At 31.0% G+C, this 20,509-nt stretch overlaps 1 protein-coding gene and 1 long non-coding RNA gene across 5 annotated transcripts in view; one reads left to right on the top strand and one right to left on the bottom strand.

Moving 5' to 3' along the window:
- Nucleotides 1-940: 940 nt before the first annotated feature.
- On the bottom strand, nt 941-13,869 carry LOC123715770. Of its 2 annotated transcripts, XR_006754471.1 has the most exons (8): nt 13,770-13,869; nt 13,360-13,568; nt 12,412-12,559; nt 11,507-11,588; nt 10,895-10,929; nt 4,070-4,252; nt 3,425-3,552; nt 941-2,854 (listed from the first exon to the last, which is right to left on the bottom strand). It is a non-coding gene; the product is annotated as an uncharacterized LOC123715770 (long non-coding RNA). The 2 variants fall into 2 exon arrangements; XR_006754472.1 differs by lacking the exon at nt 13,360-13,568.
- A 1,285-nt stretch (nt 13,870-15,154) lies between these two features.
- LOC123715337 (zinc finger protein 135-like) overlaps nt 15,155-20,509 on the top strand; it is a 60,909-nt gene continuing 55,554 nt past the window's right edge. For all 3 annotated transcript variants that reach the window (XM_045670307.1, XM_045670306.1, XM_045670305.1), the window contains exon 1: nt 15,155-15,279. The gene's annotated coding sequence lies outside the window, so the exon portion shown is untranslated. The remainder of the gene's footprint in view (nt 15,280-20,509) is intronic.

Genomic DNA, 20,509 nt, shown 5'->3' with positions numbered 1-20,509 from the left:
GTTATTTTTAAACTAACATCGCATAGATAACCCGTTATTACCAAAAAGATGATCTGGCTCACTTTTGTAACTGACACTTTCATTTCTCTATGTCTAATTGTTTTTACACTATGATAAAAAGAAACAAAAAAATACTCTACTTTAGTAAAACGGTGTAATTAGATTAATAATTAATTGATGAATAATAGGGATTTTCATAAAAAATAAGACATTCGAAACTATTTAGCGTGCTAATCCAGTGTTTACATATAAATCATCCGAAGATCCACGTAATATAATAATGTTGCGTAATAGATGTTAAAGGCAATATGTTACTCGCTGTACGGATGGAGCATGTGTGATGAGGACAAACGAACGTTTCCATTGTTGCACGAGAATTTTTTACAAATAGATTAAACATTATGAGAAAATGAAATTATGTTATATTATTACAATCATTCAATCTTGAGAATATTAAAAAACCAAAACGATTGTCCAATAGGCAAACATTATTACGAGTTATTAAAGAAACAAAAAACAATCGCTTTAAATTTATTTGCAAGGATGACAGAAGTCTTCAGCCCCAAACATTTTTTAAGTTTCTAAATGTGTGAACATTTTTGTTATATTAAGTATTCCATATTTGGTGTAATTGGTTTTTGTTATATATATATATATATAAGCTGTCGGAGTACTAAATAAATAAATGTGTCTATTAAACAACCACTAATCTCAAGAGACAATAGAGAAATTCGGATCTAAAGTTTTAAATAATACATTCGTATTTATTTATATACAGTTAAAAAGCCTTACTAAACAGTCAAAACAGTTTTTTTTTAACAATTACTGTAACTATATTTTACTTCTTTAAACAAATTAAAAAAATACGAGCAGATAACAATTTAACATATGTAAAATAACAATAAAAATTAAACAAAACGTACATGTAACAATGGAAACATATACGCTTTACAGCCCGGCGTATTTGAATGCAAATTTGCATCATATACTTCATCGTCGTCAGAAAAAATGGTTAATACACCGGGAATCGAACCAAGATTTCACGATAAAACTTTATAGTACTGGTTCACAGTAATTAGAACAGTAATAAACTCCTACGTGTGTAAGAATTAATTTTATAATTAGATTTTGCGATGATTACAACATAAAATTATTTTAGTGCTGTAATATAAGGTTTTATAAAACGAGCCTAGATCTAAAGTCTGCGATTTTCAATATTTTTATCGTGCGTTCTTTTGGAGTTTCTTATATCTCCAATAAATACTTGTTCGTTCAGTGATTGAAAGTATCGCAATCTATCGTGAGCCGCCCCTGTCCGATACAAAAGATTTTACTTCTCTATAAGACAAATTTGACGTAAATTTAGGGCCATTGATAGTAGTCATGGGATGGTGATGCTATTGGACTAATTTTACTATATTTATGTATAAAAACTATGAGTTTCCTTCATGAATTTAAAATTGTATTGCATTGTTACTAACTGGATTTGACCTGGGATCCCGTAACCTACCAATGGGGCAAAGAATTTATTTTGCGATTGCTTATTCATTCTTTTTTTCTCAGTAGTGTGAGCTTTGATACATTCCAATCTCTTCATTTCTTCAATGGAAAACCTCTCAGCAATGTGTGTTACCAATTAAAAAAAATCAATCTATTCATAAATAAAATCAGTCTTATTGTACCTTTTTAATAGCTCTTTTCATTACAGCGTATATAAAATTTGAAAGAAGGAGACAATAATTTAATTAAACGGATGTAATAAAGTAGGCTTAGTAGCAAAGAAAAGCTCCACCGTCAAAATTGTGACAACAGGTACAAACTTAGTCCTTGTTGAAAAATTAAGTCACAACTTAATCTTTACTTACATTTTTAAATTCCAATTAGCATTAAAACTTTGCAGTATCAGAATTTATAGAAAAAAATGAAATCAGAACTTTGTTTCAACACAGAAATGTTGGAATAAAAAATACTCAACGCAACTCAAGCATCTACAGATAAGTTACAATTTTGTTATTGAAATATAGATAATTAGCATAGTGGAAAATAAGAATATTGAAATGAATAAAACTAGTATTTAATTACAAAATCTAAAAACACGAATGCAATTAAATGAGATCGACACGTTTACCTACACTTTGCATACGGCCCTACACAGCCTTATTAGCCCAGATTAGAAATATAGATTTATACTTTAATCTTTGAACGCATAGATTAATTCTTTTATCGACATATGTTATCATTCCAGCATTTTCCTTTTTCTTGAGGTGCCTACCCAAGTACTGTCGGCAGTCACTCTCTTTGTTCATTACCAATCTGAACACTTGTTCCACTGATTGACCCCCATCCACTCTCGAATGTTGTGTAGTAAAGACATTTGTATTCAGGAGTGTATCTGCCCGCCATTTCGCAGTATTTTCCTACTAAATTTTTTCACGGGTTGAATTTTGTATATAAATTTTATGCTAAGCAACTAGCAAGTCCAGTCATAGTTTACAAACTAGACAATGGTTACGCTTTTTCCAGTAATCAACGTTTAGTTTAATATCAAAACATCATTGTTCATACATGTTTTTACAAACGAAATGTACCTTCTTTGTTAGTCATACACTTGAGTCAAAGTATAGCTTTTCATAAGTTTTCTTATAAAGCCAAGCTTGTGTGATGCACGCCAGCACCCGCCAATCGCAGTCAAGTTTGGCGTTGGTTATTGTAGTTTTTTTATATTTGTTTTTGATACTCACTGATAAGACTGTTTTTCACAATTAAGAGGAGTGAGTCGGGACTAGTGGCATTTCACCATATCCTATTCTTCGGTAGCTTACCGTCGTAACAACGTCTGTTGGCTCCAAAATATCTGAAATGTTTAAGGAGGCAATTAAGGCTGATATTGCTAGGCGCGCCGTGGCCTTAAAAACAACCAGCATTTTGTTTTAAAGCAGTGAAATCCATGGTGTCATTACAGTACATGTATAGTGTATGCTCTCCTAAGATGTAGAAAGGCTCTTAAAGAACTAGGTAACATGGTACATAATAACATAATTGGGATATAAAAATATTGGAATTTACAATAATGTATGTGTTCAGATTATTTAATAGAATTGAGATATAAATATTATTAAAGTACAAAAGACTGAAAGTTTGTTTTCTTTGTCTGCACGGCCATTTTTCGTTGCACATTATGTTGGATGCATCACATAAACCAATGTTTGGCTGCACTGCCAAAAAACACAAAGGAGTGATGTGAAATTGAATGATTTTGATGCTTGCAAGTTGTTTAACGTCCATTTTATTTATTTGGCAAATCCTAGGCAATATATACTGAATTACAATTGTTATACATAGCTAAAATGATTGAGTATTTGATTTGGTATTAAGTCTTTTACTATTTATGTATTAGACTAGTCAAAACAGACATAAATATTACCAGTCTATTTAAAACACATCAAAATTATATGATGCAAATGGTATAAATCACAAAATCGTTCTTTTTCTAAAGCTTGCGAAGCACCTTGCCTTGCCAGAACCGTAGCCGTCAGTGTAATAAACAAAGTCCTGAAAATTAATGTAAAGTATCAACATTATATCGTTGCAGTAAAACAGGGGATAAAAACCAAGCAAAAATAGACCGAAGAAAAATGAAAATGTTACATATATTTGTAGAACTGTGCCAATCCAACCGACAATGTTTATGTGTGATGAGTTTTTTGTCAGCGAATTGGCGAATGTTCAAAAATATTAATAAATATCTAATAATCTTATATATTGATGCAGTTATTTTGGAGCATATTAGTATAATTTTTTTTTATGAAAAACCCTTGTTATAATTATTATACGTTTAAAAACCGGCATAGCAACTTTATAAGTTTTTGTTAAAACAAAGAAGATTAGTAAAAATTACGGAATATGTCACAAAATTAGTTCAAGATATGCTGAAGGTTAATTTTAAACCATAGCCCATCTAGTTTCTGTTATAATAAAAAAAACTAGGGGCATCAATCTTTTTGATCTGTAGCAGACCTCAGATTTCTGTATCTATTTCGTGATCAGTTGTTTCTAAGGCAAGGTTTACCTGTTGTCATAGCAGTATGTGCCCGACACACGCCGTCATCTTTTTAAAGAAGACATGCCTCATTGCTGGCGATGTACCTTCCCTGTATCAGCGAGTGTGATAGTCCTTTGGTACACTGAGCGAAACTCAGCCTCAGGAATTAGAGCACGCTGAAGCCACTAGGCTAACAGTATTAAGTATCACCTATAAGAATTACATTTATTAGTAAATAAGGCTTAGGTACGGAACGTGCTACAAAGCTTCAATAACATATGATTGTTAAATCTTCACTAAGCGTGATAGTTAGTCTTCTTATTTTTACAACAAATAGTTTAAACACACACAACTTAGCCCGTACGCATGCGGCTATACAAACAATCACATCCCATAGACACGCGTTAAGAATTATAAAATATTGGTTTAATAAAGTCGGACGAAATCCAGACATTGGATCGGAGTGCAGTGCGAAATCGTTGCGTTATTTTTAACGAAGCAACCTTGAATTTTAGTGGATATTTTTGTATTCGCCCACTGCACTTGGCTGCAATATGAGATCGCACATTTCGATATAAAAAGAATTGCATTGGAAAACCGCAAAAAATCTTTGTTCTATATATTTTCTTCAGCGCTTCAAAATTGTATTAAAGACGCCGCAGACAGATCAAAGTACATCCCTTTCACTTTGGATATTTGACGTATCGTTAAATTGTATTCGCAATAATAAATTCTATATTTAAAACATTGATTGTTATATTTTTCGAGTCAGTACAAAAAATCATTGACAATTATAGTCTTATTTAAATAACTAAAATGTACACCTCTGCAATGGAATTATAGAAACCATTTTTGCACTGGTAACTTCGTATATGATCATTTAAACGAGTTTTCTAAGATTATTTTTAAAAAAAACATGATATTCACGTTTTTCTACATAAAACAAGACAGAATAAAATAAGTGTAATGTATAGAAAGGCAAAATGGGGCTTACCTACTATCCTAGATTAAAAACCGTATTCATATTTAAGTATAGGTAAATTTGCTTTGGACCTGAGCCAAAAGTATTAAGGTAAAAGTAGGTACTCTACCGATTTATTTTAATGGAAAATATATTTATGTTTTAGTTTCTAAATTATACACTTTAATGCCATTACTGTGATTATTATTATAGAAAATTCTAATATGTATCTTCAAATGGTACATAGTTAAATAGGTAAAAACGTTATTTAAAAAAAGATTTTTTTGCGAGTTTTTAAGGTATTTATTTGTTTCTTAAACGATCAGCTTGTGCCTGTCTCTCGCGGCTGTATTTTGGGACTAGAGATCGTAATTTAAATAATCTCTTTTAATTTTTCGACGTTTATTTACTGACTAATATGTTCCGATAGAATGAAACCACGAGCATTAAAATTAATTTATGATTCTCTATCTTTTATTTACGCGAATATAAGAACTCTTAAAGCCTAGATAACCGGATAAAAACCTGTTTTATTATCACTTGTATTCATGAATATTAAATAATAAAAATAAATAAATGAATTTTAATATGTTAAGTGTATAAAACATCACTTTACGAATTCCAAACAATTTGTTTCAGAATTGATAGATTTATTAAATTTAATGGTCGAAATAGGCGAACTTTAAAGAACTATACATATTTTGAATAATAATATTTAAGGTTTGTGTTAACGTTATAGCAGTTAAAATAACTATTGCTGCTAATTCAACAATAATGTCTACTCTACATGATTAAAAATATACTAAACAAGAAAGAAATATACCTATATATATGATATAAGTTTATATGGAATGAATATGTAGTTCATTTAATTCCACATTCTGCATGTATGTCTGTATGTACATACTTAAATCTAGGTTTTTCTTGAACAATTACTAACAAAAAATGACCCGTTTTTACTGTTCTACATGTACACAGAGTCATCAAAAACAAAATATACCAGAAATAAAGCGCGTATTAGTAAATGTTCATGATACTATTTATTTATTAAATAACATAAACGATTTTAAAATTAATAACATTACAATGTTCGTAACATAAATCTTCAAAATTTACATTGGCTGTCATTCGTGCGTTACAGATTCAAAGCAGATGTTAGAACGGTTTTTTCCCGAGGTGGGGATAAACCACGCCTAGACGAATAAAATTCAAAAATAGAACGGTTTCCTGCGATTCGGCTTCTAAATTTAAAATATAAAAATGGCGCACCATCCGGCGTCGGTCAGTGAATTTGTGCATAAAATTGCAACGGGCATTACAAGATCTAAACATCAGAAATAGAACGATTGAGCTTAGTTCATACAATTTAATTGGAAAATTTATTTAAGTGTTCAGCACAAGGAAGGGTATTCATGGTAGTTATTTATCGATTTTAGATATAAAATCAAGGGAATTTAAAATCATAAATTAATTTTAATATATTTTAATTTACCTGAAATAGTATTTTTTTAGAGAAACTCTTTTCGTTTCTTATTTGAGTACCTACCATTGAGTAAAGTTACCACACATATTATTTAATTAATAAAATATCAAGCAATTGCAATTATAAGAAGCACATAAGCGTTTTGAAAATTCCATATTTCGTAATAGAATTGAATACAATATGCCTTGATGAATCGACTCAAAAATGATTGATAGTTCAAATCGGAATACATTGTACGTGTAACTGGTATTTGCAATACGAATAATACTAACAATATAAATGGGAAATGGAACTGTCTATGAGGCTTCACATTATACAATAACTTCTAATAAAAATCTATTTTTTATATTACGTAGAATAAATAAATTAAATAACATTTAGCAACAATTGAAGCATAGTATAATTTGAGTTTTACAGAACTCAAATGAACTCAGAAGAAATAGAAATAATTTTAAAAATATTATTGTGTCTGGCGAGCGTGTATAATAAATATTACCAACTCACTCCCTTTTGTGTCTTGGCTTCCGAAATGAGAACCTTCCAGTGCCCTCTGTCATGTGTATAGATAATATAATTTTTTTTTTAAATAAAATACAAGCTTTGTCTTTTATTTAAAGTATGCCAATTTAGAAAGTTCTAATTCTTAAATGTATTTTCACCTAAGAACCAAGTAACCTTTTAAGTAGGTACAACGTTGTACAACGAATCTCAATAAATAAAGCGTCTATTTCCTTAAAGCTGGTATACCTAAGCTTTCAAATGATATAAAATAAATTACATAACGCACTAATAGTATGCTCTACGCTTAACGAAGACCAGATTGCCTTCTTTCAGTCAATTCAAATAAACAATCGCGATAAAGCCCAGCTCTTATGTATTTCGTGTTGATTAAATGCAATTAATAAATGTTATATAACGAACGATGTAAGAGTACATTAGTTAGAACACTTAGATTTGTTCTGAACAGCATGGTAAATAGTTTTTCTATGACTGTTATTCGGGTGAAGTGTTTTTCGTTACGTAAGTTTTTATGTAAATTTGATATGACACTAAAAAAGTGATAAAACTGAGGTGCAATGCCTACCTAACAAGTCAGTGTAGTATTTTAATTAATTTATATGTAGGTACGTATATGTTAAATAGTTAGTTCATATAAACTGTTACTACTTAGTTAAACATTAAAATAATTTCAAGCGCAAACATTTTTATTACTAACTATTTAAATTAAATCGTGAGCTATATATTTGATTGTGAATTGTGTAATATTCTACCTTTGTTAATAATCTAAGATCCTTTTTCCTATGAAAAGTATCAGCATCCATCTTTGATCAACCGCTAATAGAACATGATAAAACTGTTTTAAATTGATAACTGTATATAAAACTTAAATTCTGCATTTTTTTTTCATAGGAAACTCAGTGATATTAGTCATATGGACACGTATAAAATGTATTTATAATCTAGACTTAATTTATAGTCTAAAGATCACCTTTATCACACGGCTTAAAGAATAGCCTAAATACGTTAAAATCCTTTACAATCGAACAACGCTTTTAAAACGAATTCTCATGTTAGTGATTTCGTAAAACTAACTCGTAATAGAACCTTCAAACCGTTGGCATTCAACTTTGAGTCTTATTTAATATAAAATAGAGTGAGGTTTTAAATGTTTGCGTTTATTAGATGTCCCCCCTACATTTCTGCGTGAGTCAACTCGCGCGGGCGCAGTTTTGCAACCGAAATTCTACCAGTTTTGAGACAATGGCATTATTACGATAGACGCCATCTTGTTTTTTAGTTAGACAATTTCTATTTTTATTTATTTAATTAAAATATTAGAGGTTAGAGCTTATCACATATAAAAATAAAAGGGAAAGCGCCTCTTATTGACAAATATTGATCTAGGATCTAGGTTCATTTCCGGTGAAAACATCGAATAGACACTTTGAACTACCTGTTTTACTATGTTATTACTAATACTTATTAGGTCTGGGACTAAGATTTCTGTATCTCTTTCATGATCATTTGGAATATGCAGCAAGTAGGTGACTTCCTGTGCCTGACACACGACGACTTTTTGGGTCTAAGTCAAGCCCGTTTCCTCACGATGTTTTCCTTCACTGAACCTACGAACAGGGATAAGAGTCGCATGCTATACTAGACCAACACTGCTCTTTTCTAACTTTTACAACTACCCTTTTTAATTTTTTATATTTCAACTATAAAAACTCGTAAAATGTCCATACACGTTCCACGACTGCACTATTGATTGGAAGACCAATTTGATAACTAAATTCCTAAAAGGCTAAAATTATCAAGATTTATATAAATCTAAGTCAACATCGCAATAACTAAAAAGGATTTAATAACAGAACAAGCTATGCCCCGTTCAACCTGTTTTTTCTCTTCGTATCGTATTACTGTAATATTCTAATGTAACAAAAAACCCGTTACTATACGTTATTATGTTTTTATCATTTTTCTATTACATGTGAGGAAAAATTTTAATGTCTTTTTTATAAGTGGAAAACCCGTAATTGCGTCTTAGGTCTGATAATGTTTTCCGAAAGGGGATTGTGTATTGAACAATGTCAAAAAATTTATATCTATCCGTACTTCATACCTATAAACACATCAGGTTTCAAATTTGATTCAATACGATGCCTTAATGAAGTGTCTCTACTTATTGTATAGTTTTCAGTTTAGGAGATAATATTCGTTTGATGAATTTTTTTAATATTCAACAAGAGCGTACTAATTCTTAAAAGGCCGACAGCACACTCGCGAGCCCTCTGACATTGAGGGTGTCCATGGGCTACCACTTAACATCAGATGAGCCTATCGTATATGTGTCGAGTTGTTGTTGAATGTTGATGAACGAGAATGTTGTTTACGCGTTGGTGTGCATTTTGTATAAGGTAGAGATTCTAAAAATAAAATAAATATGATTCAATAACAGCTGTGATGTGCAGTGGCCACTAGCTTCAGCGTTTAGGTCATAAGTTCGAATGGCTATACACAAATGAACTCCTGTATATAAGTGCATTTAACACACGCTTGTGTACAAAGAAAAACATAATGAGGAATCCGCTGTCTTAGAACCAAAGATTCCACGGTGCACAAGTTCTCTCAAGCACAGAAGGTGTCTTACATATTAGAAAAAAACAAGTGATCACGAAACAGATACAATACAGAGCAAAGCTTGTCACCTCGTTGTTTTTTAAATAATAGCTGTGTAATTTTAAGACGTATCGCGAGGACTCGATACAATTGACCTGGTTCTGTTGGAAAAAATATACTTTCAATAGGAAAAAAGGAAAAACTACTCAAAAAATATATTAAAACCTATATTGTCGTTAAAGTCACAAATTATAAAAAATGTGTGCGTGTACACACGTAAGAAGTGAAACTTGTTTATGACCTTATTTAAAAAAAATTATCTACTATTTGCAACTTTACAGACATTGGTTAAATAACATTAAATTAGATGAAGTTAAATAAAAGGCTTTTATTATCATAGACATGAATACAAATAATACAATTATTTCATTTTACCTTATTACTAAGATTATTACAGAATTTCATTAATTGTAATAGATTTATTACTATCATTGTTATCGTTATTAGATATTTTTTTGTTATTAATGGCTTCGCATCTCTTCGAATCAACCGTGGTAGGGACAAAAAAAAGATGGCATGTAACGGAAAAAACACAAAAATGGGACGGTACATTTTTTTCCAACGCCGATAAAGCCGAGTTTTAGTTAAAAAAGAAGTTATCAAAAAGCCGTAGAGAACGCTCAACAGATTGGTACATACTTTATCCTAAGATCTTAATAGAAATACCTTTGAATTAAACTAATTCCTAACTTAATTAAGATCTATGTGATAGGTTCAGCCGTTTAGTCATAGCGTATTAAAAATGCTTCAACAAGCCAATTACCGAGCTAGTAAGGAAGCAGAGTGATGTAATAAAAATTTGCACCAATTTTACGACTCCGCCATCAATTTAAACCGAGCCGAGACGTGTTAGTTAAGAAAGTTGATAAGGGGAAGCTGCTTTATGAGGAACTGTTTCACGAGTAGGTATAGTGCGTTATCCACTATACCTACGTAGCCCAGAATAAATGTATTATTTAAGAACCAACAAACACGGTGTCAAATTTTTTACACAAAAACAAAAATTGACTTAGGTAATGCAAAAAAAATGATTAATAAATAATTTCGAAATGTGTTTTCTCAGAAAAACATTACACAAAGATCCTGTATAGTTTTTTTGCCATTTTTAAAACGTTGTCATGAAAGCCTTTATTGTGAACAGACCATATATACACACTTACTGTTATAAAATTATAATGTTGAATGTTATACTTACAATAATTAGTGTTATACACTTATCCAAACTTACATTTTACTCCTTAATACAAGAAGAAGCCGAGGTATCTGTAATATACAATATTAGAATTAAAAATCTGACTAGAAATTTTTAAACTGCCGTTAGTAGAGCATGGAGCAGACTCATTCTACCAAACCAAGGAATCAATAAGACTATTGATTACTAATGATACCTATTGTACCTAACAATAATATGGTAGTTTTAAAAACTACGTATAGGTCAATAAATGAAGACATATTCTTCGGTAAATCATTTTAAGAAGCCTAACAAAACCTTAAAAGCAAGTAAAAATAAAATTAATTCCTGTCCAGTAACCTAATACTATCAACATTCTTCCCCTTAACAGCACCGCTAGACGTTGCTCGAGAAAAAGGCATCAATTAAAAAGGTACTGAGACCTAAATCTATGACCATCATTAGAATTCTGATGCTATACTATATTTTACCTTAGTACACAGTAATTTATGTAAAGCATTAACACCCAAGTTCTATATTCACAATACTGGTCGTTATTTCAACGCGTTGTTATTATAATGACTGTGACGTGGTTATATGATATTCTACGATTAGTAATAAATACGTCTGATATTTTTGATAAAGCTGTTGAATTTGAGAGTCAATTACCTGACTTGAAATAGTGCGAAGTACGTTCCTCTCTACTCAAAACAATTTTTGGTCCAACAGGCATAGCACTTCCAAGTAAGACCTATAAAAAAACATATATATTACAAAGTCTTGTAACCCAGGCACACGTTTCTACAACTGTTACGTTTCTATCAGCGATTTTACTACGCAAATTCGATATTTGTATCTCTAAAGACATTTTGCTCACTTGGTAATAAAACTGAAAATCTGCGGAATAGCATTGAATAATATGTGATTAACAGAACCACGGTTTCCAATATAAATTATAAAATCGATTAGATGACAAACTAAAATGATTAAAGCGCACTCAAGTAATTTTTGCAGAGTAATGGTCTAACAAAAATGGAAACACAAAGTCAAAACAGGAAGAAAATTTTCACAGCACACTAGCAAAGGTAACTGAACTAGACTTTCTTTTCGTCTGTCTCTTTCGCACATAGGCATCGAGCCCTTTTTCGGTACGCGAAAGAGATGGGAAGAAAAAAAATTTAGCTCACATGTGCGCGAGCGCATGTTTTCGTTTTATTTTTCGCAGGTCGTTCGCCTTACTTAAGGCTGGCGAAGTTATTGTTTAATTAACCCAGTATTCTGTAATGTGTTATTTCACTTGCTGAAATGAAATACAAAAATACAAAGAAAAGGATTTTGTTTATATTCTAAGCTACTGTTTATATTATTAGCTCCTATGATACTTCAACTTTCTTTTACTAGAAGCTAATAGATTTACCCATAATGGTAGAATCTTTGGTCTTACTTTATAAGATTATATGAAAGATTTTTCACACTTTTATTTACTATATAATCTGAGTAAAGACTATAACTAGGAGCTTCCTCCTATTCTAAAAACAGTATGGTCATTAAATTATAAAAATCGAAGTCCATACCACAGACAGCCCTATACTCGCGAGCGTTTTTCTTGCTAGCTTTTTTTGTCCCTTTCTTGTGCTAGGTCGCGTGCGTGGGCCCTGATTTATTTTTCTGCGCTATCAGCTCCATTTTCTAATGCCCAGAGTTTAAAATACAGACAGTGTTCTGAAAAAAGTTTAGGTTTTGTTTTTAATTAATTGCCGGGTTAACTACGTTTTAGCTAAAGAGAAATATTTTAGAAAATATGAACAGATAAAAACTTACTTATAACATGCTAAAAGGATATTTTATAAATTTAACAATGGTATACTAGCATTCGAAATCAATGTAAACTTTTTATAGTTAAAAATACACCTAGAAATCACAAATAGTTTAATAAGGCCATATAAGATCTTGCCTAGACGACTACCTTCGCAGCGCCCGCGCATAATAAATCTTATGGCATTCAATTGAAAAATACCTTTATTAATTGCTATATAATACCAACATTTTATTGCAAGTATATTTGCAGTAATGACTTGCCGTGGGCCAATATGTCTCACTCATTATAATACTTTTCTTCTTTAGTAGAGTTTGGCCGTCAGTCTCTTGAAAAGCGTATAAGACACTGCATCCCGCCTAAATCCATTGCTCGTAGCGCCTTGGGGTTTTCGTGAGTATGCACAATCGCGAGTCCCACATAACCCTCCCCAGCAAGCAGTCGCGCCGCGGAAGGGCGCATGCGCAATGCATTTCAAGTAAAAAAGGGGGGTCTTGTTCTGTGCCAGATGTAGCAACTCGTCCGAAGTCTCAATATCCTTCCACTCCCTAACGTTGTGAAACCCTGATTTTTTCATTCTACCAACGTGCAGTTTACCCATTATAATTAATTGAAGGAGGTGGTTGCGGTCATGGCGCAACACGTGGCCCAGGTACGCAACTTTCCGTTGTTTAATGTTCTGCATAAGGTTTTTCGATATTCCTACCTGATTAAGAACCTTCTGAACCCAGCCTAATCAAAGCATGCGTCGATAGCACCACAACTCAAATGCATCTAAGCGTCGGCGGCTATCTTCTTTGATTGTCCAAGATTTGCAGCCGTACAGAGCAATTGTCCATATGTAACAAAGGAGGACTCGGAGTCTAAGAAGTCAAGTGACGACAGCACAAAACTTCCTTCATTTTGTTGAAAGACCTACGGGCAATTGCAATTCGACACCTAATATCCTTAGTCCTCATTATAATATCACTCATTATTGACTAATCGTGATTGATGTCAACATTGGTAAACATTTCCAAAGAACAATTATTTCAAATGTGCTTGAATATGTCATACTGACAGCAACATTTATTTAAATAAGCAATTTTAAAAGTAGAATTAACATATAGTACATACCTAAGCGAGTAGTTGCACAATACATATAAGTGCAATATAAAACCTAGCGCATATAATAGACAGCTTTATCTAGACTCTCACAAAGAACTCTATTGCACGTAGAGCGTTGATAAGAACTGCAAATAATAAATACTTCTCGGTCATACTGTTTATTTATAAGATAGCTCCATCTATAGTCCCGGTAAAGTTGATGTCGGAAATTCTAACGTCACAAGGAACTTGTCAGTACCATCATTTTCTACATGGCGTTTTAAACTTGCAGAAATATTTATCTGTTAGATAGAGAATATTTGGTACAAATGAACCCATTTTTTTAAGTTTTAAGGTACATTTTTTTTATTAATTTTGATATCATAAAAATTGCCTTATTATGTGGGTTGTAATGCTTCAACTTACGATAAATAAATTTATTTCATTTACAAAAACTTAACTACCCACGAAACCATTTTTCCATCATTGTAGGTAACCACAAAAAACAAATCCATCTTCCTTATAATTCGTAATAAAGAAGTGCCCTAAATATAGTAATTATTATAAGAAGACAACAGTTACCAAGTCTAACTAGAAGGCAATCTCCAAAACTCCAATTAGATAAAAATGTGATGAAAATTTAATGTGACTATAGATAGATCACAAAGCTTTTTTTCCCCAGCTCCGGGCGGGGTTATCGCGGAAAAGTTGAGGATTTTTCAAAATTTTATCTACTTACGTAGAGGCACTGATAACGCACACATGCATAAGTAGTGATGTCCTCTTCTTCGTAGTCTGTGGACTAAAACCGATTATTGAGTCTACTTGAGCATTCAAGTTGGAAACGGTATTTTATTTAACGATTAAATAATTTTGGTTGAATGACACAGTTTAATTTTGTATGCTTATGTACAAAAGGATTTTTTTTTGGTGACAAAATTCCCTTTATTCTCCTAAAGTATTGGCATCTTTTTACTGCCTTGGGGCTGTAAATGACACAAAAACATGATATAAGATAAATCAGTCTTGTTGGATTTTCTTAACGAGTACTCGGACACATAGATGTCAAATTGTGTTTACTCCGAGAGAGGTTAAAATATTGATTTTTGTTAAATAATCAGGGAATGCAATAAGGAGATAAACTTGTGCCTTATACTCTTAGAAAAAAATTGCTTTTGCAAATTAATTTAATGTATTGTTATATTTTTGTCAGATGTTCACGTGCTTCATAACAAGTGAAACTGATACCAAAAATACTCGATGGTGCCCGACGTCGACCAAACGTTAGTAAGCTTCCCATCCCTAACCAATAAAGTAGACCAAGAACTTCACGGCAGAGTATTAAAGTCTTAAAACGAAAATAAGTGCTAATAAAATTAGGTTTTATTATAATTAAATTAAAGTGTAATTTTCTAATACACGAATAAAATCATAAGGCGATGATTGGTTAAAATGTGTTTTTTCGTTAGAAAAAAGATAGTGATTACTGCTTTAAGTGGAAATTTTATTAAGCGTCCGCGCGGGCTGGTTGCTCTAAGAGGTAAAAATTTTCCATTGTTACATAATTGTTGTATTTGATATTTCTTATATAGTAGTGAATTTAATGAGGTGTTCAAAGGTACAAGGTATGTTTTTTTTAATGTATTGTGTTATCTGTAGAAAGTGATAAGTCAATTGCGCAGTTTTATGAAGTTTTATGCTTCGTTGCTACCAAATTCTTATTCGAATTTTAATAGCTAACTAACACGAGAAATGAATAGCTAAAAAATATATACCTATCCATATAGTGCATATCAAATAGTTAATTTTATTTATGACCAAACATCTACAGCCCGAATTTTATGAAATTTTTTAAAAGGTCATAACAACCATTCAATATTAAACAGACATAAATTACCGACCCACGTAAATTATAGTGCTAACAGAAATCTACAAATTGTTGGATGAACGTGTTGCCGCCTTTCTAATTGTCACAAAAAACTCACCCCACGGCATCCATCCACGCGCCAATTAGCTGTTTTTATGAACCATCGAACGGGCCAACTTTTTTTTAATTTTTTTTTTATTGGTGGATAAGCAAAGGGGCGGTTTTTTTGTGATGCTTTTTAGAATGTGTCAAGATTAACATGTTTTTTAACTCTGACGTTTGGCACGCGGTGTTTAGAACTTTTTGGTACTTTTTTTGGCGGTTTTGTTTAATGTGCTACTGTTTAACGGTTGGTTTAGAGGGGACGTTTTTTGTTCTTTCTATTAAGTGTGGACTTTTAAATAACGAATGTTTAAGTTAATAACCGTAGTTAAATAAACGGTGCATTTATAATTGTTTTTTTAGAACATTCCTTGGGTCTATAATTTATTTTTTATCCAAGACCACAAATTGGCCGTTTGTTAATATTATTGATATGTGGTCAAATCGAACCACAAAATACGTGAGTAATATACTGTTCAATCATGAAACGAATGCTATTTTTTTAGACTTTTTATTTATATGATATACAGAATTATAGAATGTGAAAGTATAAACCGCGTTCCAAATTTAAAAAAAGATGTCAATTGTCATTATATACAGTATTGATCGGTAGTTCCGTTTGTCAGTCACGGAATAGCATCATCAATAATTTTCAATACAGGCTCCTATAACATGGAGATAGACTTACAAGAAATTTTTATTTTGTCTAAATTGTTTTAATTGATTTATAATAAATACAAAGTGTTTAAAATGAATATGAAAATAGAATAACAGTTTTATTTACAATTTCTATAAAACATTATTTTATAAGGACTGTTAATCGTGAGTTATAACTATAATGCAGAAATTATTACTATAACTTTGTTAATAACTACCCTAGTGCACTTACTGAACTCGCATTTTTTTTAAATATTTGGACATAGCTTTATGTAGCTTTGTTTCTATAAATTAATGAAATAAAATTTATTTGAGTTTTCACAATTTTGCATTTTACAAGTTTATATAAGTCTCTGAGTAAAACTGGTGCCTATGTGGTTTAATATATTTATTTATTATTAAAACATTCACTTACATGGCAAAATATACTAATACAATAAAATATAACGCATAACAATAGCAGGCAAGAAAAAGAAGACTTATTAGATTAAAATACAGCAATTAACAGTTACACAACATAAAAAAGTAAAAAAACCAAATAACACACTGATCTTGCCATAAAACATAACCCACTGTATATATTTATTACAGCAACAGTTATCGAGGTTAAAGTAATCAATGAATACTGAAATGATACTTTAAAATACCGTCTCCATAGTTTCAATGAACTGGTAATCGAAAAATTGTTAAAAATAGGTCGCAGTGCGTGCGCGCGGTCATTACGTCCCTTGCTACAAATGCTTATAACTTTTGGATTGCCTTCTTTATCTAACCCCTTTCACGCAAAGTTAAAGGAAATTTGTCTACGTATTAAATATTTGTTGGGATTTTTTTGAATTTTTCAAAATAGTTTTCGGAATTGATTCAAGTTTGGGATAATTTAACGTAACATACATAATGTTTAATATCTAAAATTGAATTGAATAAGAATTATAGATGATAGATTTAAGATAGAACTTACTTGGAAGTTGTTAAGGAAACACAGTAAGTAGACTTTAAAACATAATAAAAAACTGTAATTACAAATAATAGTTGGGAAACACTCACCCAGTATATTTTCATCTGACATATTCTTATCTTCTAACCAACCTAATAGCAATGAATTTATTATTAAATTCGCATGTATATAGGAAAATTATTTATGAATAGTTTAAAAAACTTAGCGAGAATTATGGGAACTGCTGAACTTACAAAATCAAAACAAAATAAATCAAAACTTTATAACTATTTTAGTTACATATGTAGGTACTCTTTCTATCAATGTGTGTTTGCAACGTGGGAAAGTTTGTACTTTATTAAAAACGGTGCAATTGAACTGATTACCTAATTAAATTTTAATTAGATGACTCAGAACTCGGGGTAAGGTAAGGCACTGTGATATTTTACAATATAATAATAATAATAACTCAGCAGCGAAAGTATTGCGACAACATTCTCACGATAGATCTAGCAAAAAATTCTTGACATCAACCCTCTATCTTAAAATCAAAGTTACCATAGACAATAGTCATAGAACACAAACCGGTTAAAGACAAAAAATAACATAGACAATTTGCATAAAAAGGGTCAATTTGATATTTTCAAGTGGCGGAACGGATTATGATAGCATTTATAACTTTGTTTTATTTTTGGTTTTGTACCAGGTAACATGATATTTAAGTTAGAGATCTGATGACAAGGAAAACTAAAACGATTTTATTGCATTGATGAATTGGTGTTGTATTGACGACACAGAAGTTGATTTTTATGTATTGTCACAAATTCTATTCTCAAAAATATAACACTGAAACTGCTTAAAGCATACAATTTAGTAGTTTTATGAAGAGTATGGAAGGAATTTCCGGAAATTTACACTTAAAGAAGGGAAATAAATAAAATTATATATTATTTATAATTCATTACCTTAATTAAAGAACATTTACATGATAAATAATACAAACAATATACATTTTATTAAAAAATATAATTAGATATTGTCTATATGAGGTGGATTTTGAATATCTAAAGTCCAGTTAAAAGTATGCAGGATATTACGTAAGTTATAACAATGGACAGATAGCCAGCTGTCTGTTCCACGGTATGCGCATACGCAAGTTAACAAAAAAACCCAAAATAGTTGATCTAGTAATCACGTTTATTATAAATCCGTTTCATGTAAATTATATGTTTAAATATAGTACATTTTCCAAATGATTTTGTGAAAATAACTTTGCAGTGAACACTCAAAATGCTTCCAACATATTATATTGCAAAACATTATTAATATAGTAACATATAGTAATACTCCTTTTTGGACATTGCTATGTTTACCATAGATACCACAGTGTCCAAAAATGCTTTGTGGTTTCAATCTAAGTCTCATCTATAAGGTTTGCTGGTTTGATCCTTGGCTGTGCATCAATGAACTTTCTGTCTACGTACGCATTTAACACTCGTTCGTACGGTAAAGGAAAATATAGTGAGGAAACCAGCTTTCCTAAATGGTTGTAATTCCTTCATGAAGTCAACAAATATTTTGTCCATTGCACATTTTAGTAACTGTTCGCGCTAAATCGGTGTCAATCAAAGAATGGTGGAAGAATCAAAGAAAGGTGCTAGTTTTATTCTAATCGATTATTGGATTCCTTTTTTTATTATACTGACATGCGACAGCCGAACCACCGCATATTATTTCACTGAGGGAAGGGAGCATCCTGGATATAGCTTCCGGATACCCAGGCTCACATAGTAACATATGAATATTTTTTTTATAATAAATTCAAAATAATCATATATAATTTAAGATTTGCATTATAAAATAACATAATCTTGTTTTCTCAAATTGCATAAAATAAATGCGTTCTATGTTTTTAAAGGGTTGTAATCAGAGAAGCAACTTTCGACATTATCTTTTTTTGACTTCAACAACAACCCAGGGTTGCTGTAAATGTATAAGGATTAAGATCTTGCGACCCATACATCTGCAACAACCTAGGTTCTTATGTTAGTGAAAACTTAGATAACAACCCTCAAAAATTTGTATACAATTTAGCCTAAATGTTCACTATTCGTATTATTTAGACTAGCTGTACAAACACTATAGCCATGGCTTAAGATTTTCACTTAAAAGAGATTTCAATAATTTAAACAAAGTTTATGTTTATTAAAGCAAATGCAATTAGGACAAGACCTAAATATTATGGTGGTAGCACCACTCCATAATTATAATCAATACTACTAAATTATTATTACTTTTAAAATAAATATTTTATTTGCCAAATTTGAAATAATATACTAAATATTTCATAAAATTCTATACAGCGCCACCTACAATGTATACTTACGTAAACATCTAATTAGCGCTATTACGATAAAGTACTTTGCATTGTAAGAACCGCCTTAATCGAATCCACGTACCGTGACATAAAAACTGTGTACACCCACCGCCCCACCTAACTATCATTGTTTATGTAATGACTTGAAATCATTAAAGTTAATCTCTTCATCAATATCAGTCTATAAATTGCAAACAAAACAAAAGCTGATATAGAAAAAAATTGTTTATCCGGTCAAAACATTTCTCATTTAAAATAGTCTGTGAATTTATTAAACCATATCGTATAATAATTGGTCCGTGCATTAAGGACCTAATAAACATTATAATTAACACAAAAACTTATAATTTAGGTTGCAATTAGCGCTATTATTTTTACAAGTTATGAATTCATATGGGAGGAAATTTAAACACTTTTGTGAACAATATGAATATGATTCATTTAAAAATGTATGATACAATATCGTGAATAATCCTTTAATAGCAGGTTATAAATGTTATAATGCATTTTTATGCAAAGTGGGCTTGGTTTCTAAGATAAACGCTTTGTTATAGTCGATATCTTAGAAATACTTTTAAATGTGTCCTTGTAATAAGTTTAATAATAATTTTGTATTTCATAGTATTGAATAGAATATTGTTTGTTTTACAATTTCACTTTATATTATATTCCAAATTCAATTTTGATTTGAATAAAATTAGTTTTAAGTATTCTCGTAGAAATGTCGTAGCGCCCTACGCCATCTAGTGGGGGGTAGCTACGCAGAAAATTAGATTTAAATGAGAAAATGGTTTGAAGATACAAAACAGTTCTGCGATAGGAACCTTTAA

Source organism: Pieris brassicae, chromosome 10 (assembly GCF_905147105.1).
Source record: "Pieris brassicae chromosome 10, ilPieBrab1.1, whole genome shotgun sequence".
NCBI classification, from domain to species: domain Eukaryota; kingdom Metazoa; phylum Arthropoda; class Insecta; order Lepidoptera; family Pieridae; genus Pieris; species Pieris brassicae.
The sequence above is the reverse complement of the archived record's forward strand: the minus strand, read 5'-3'. Positions and strand labels throughout refer to the sequence as shown.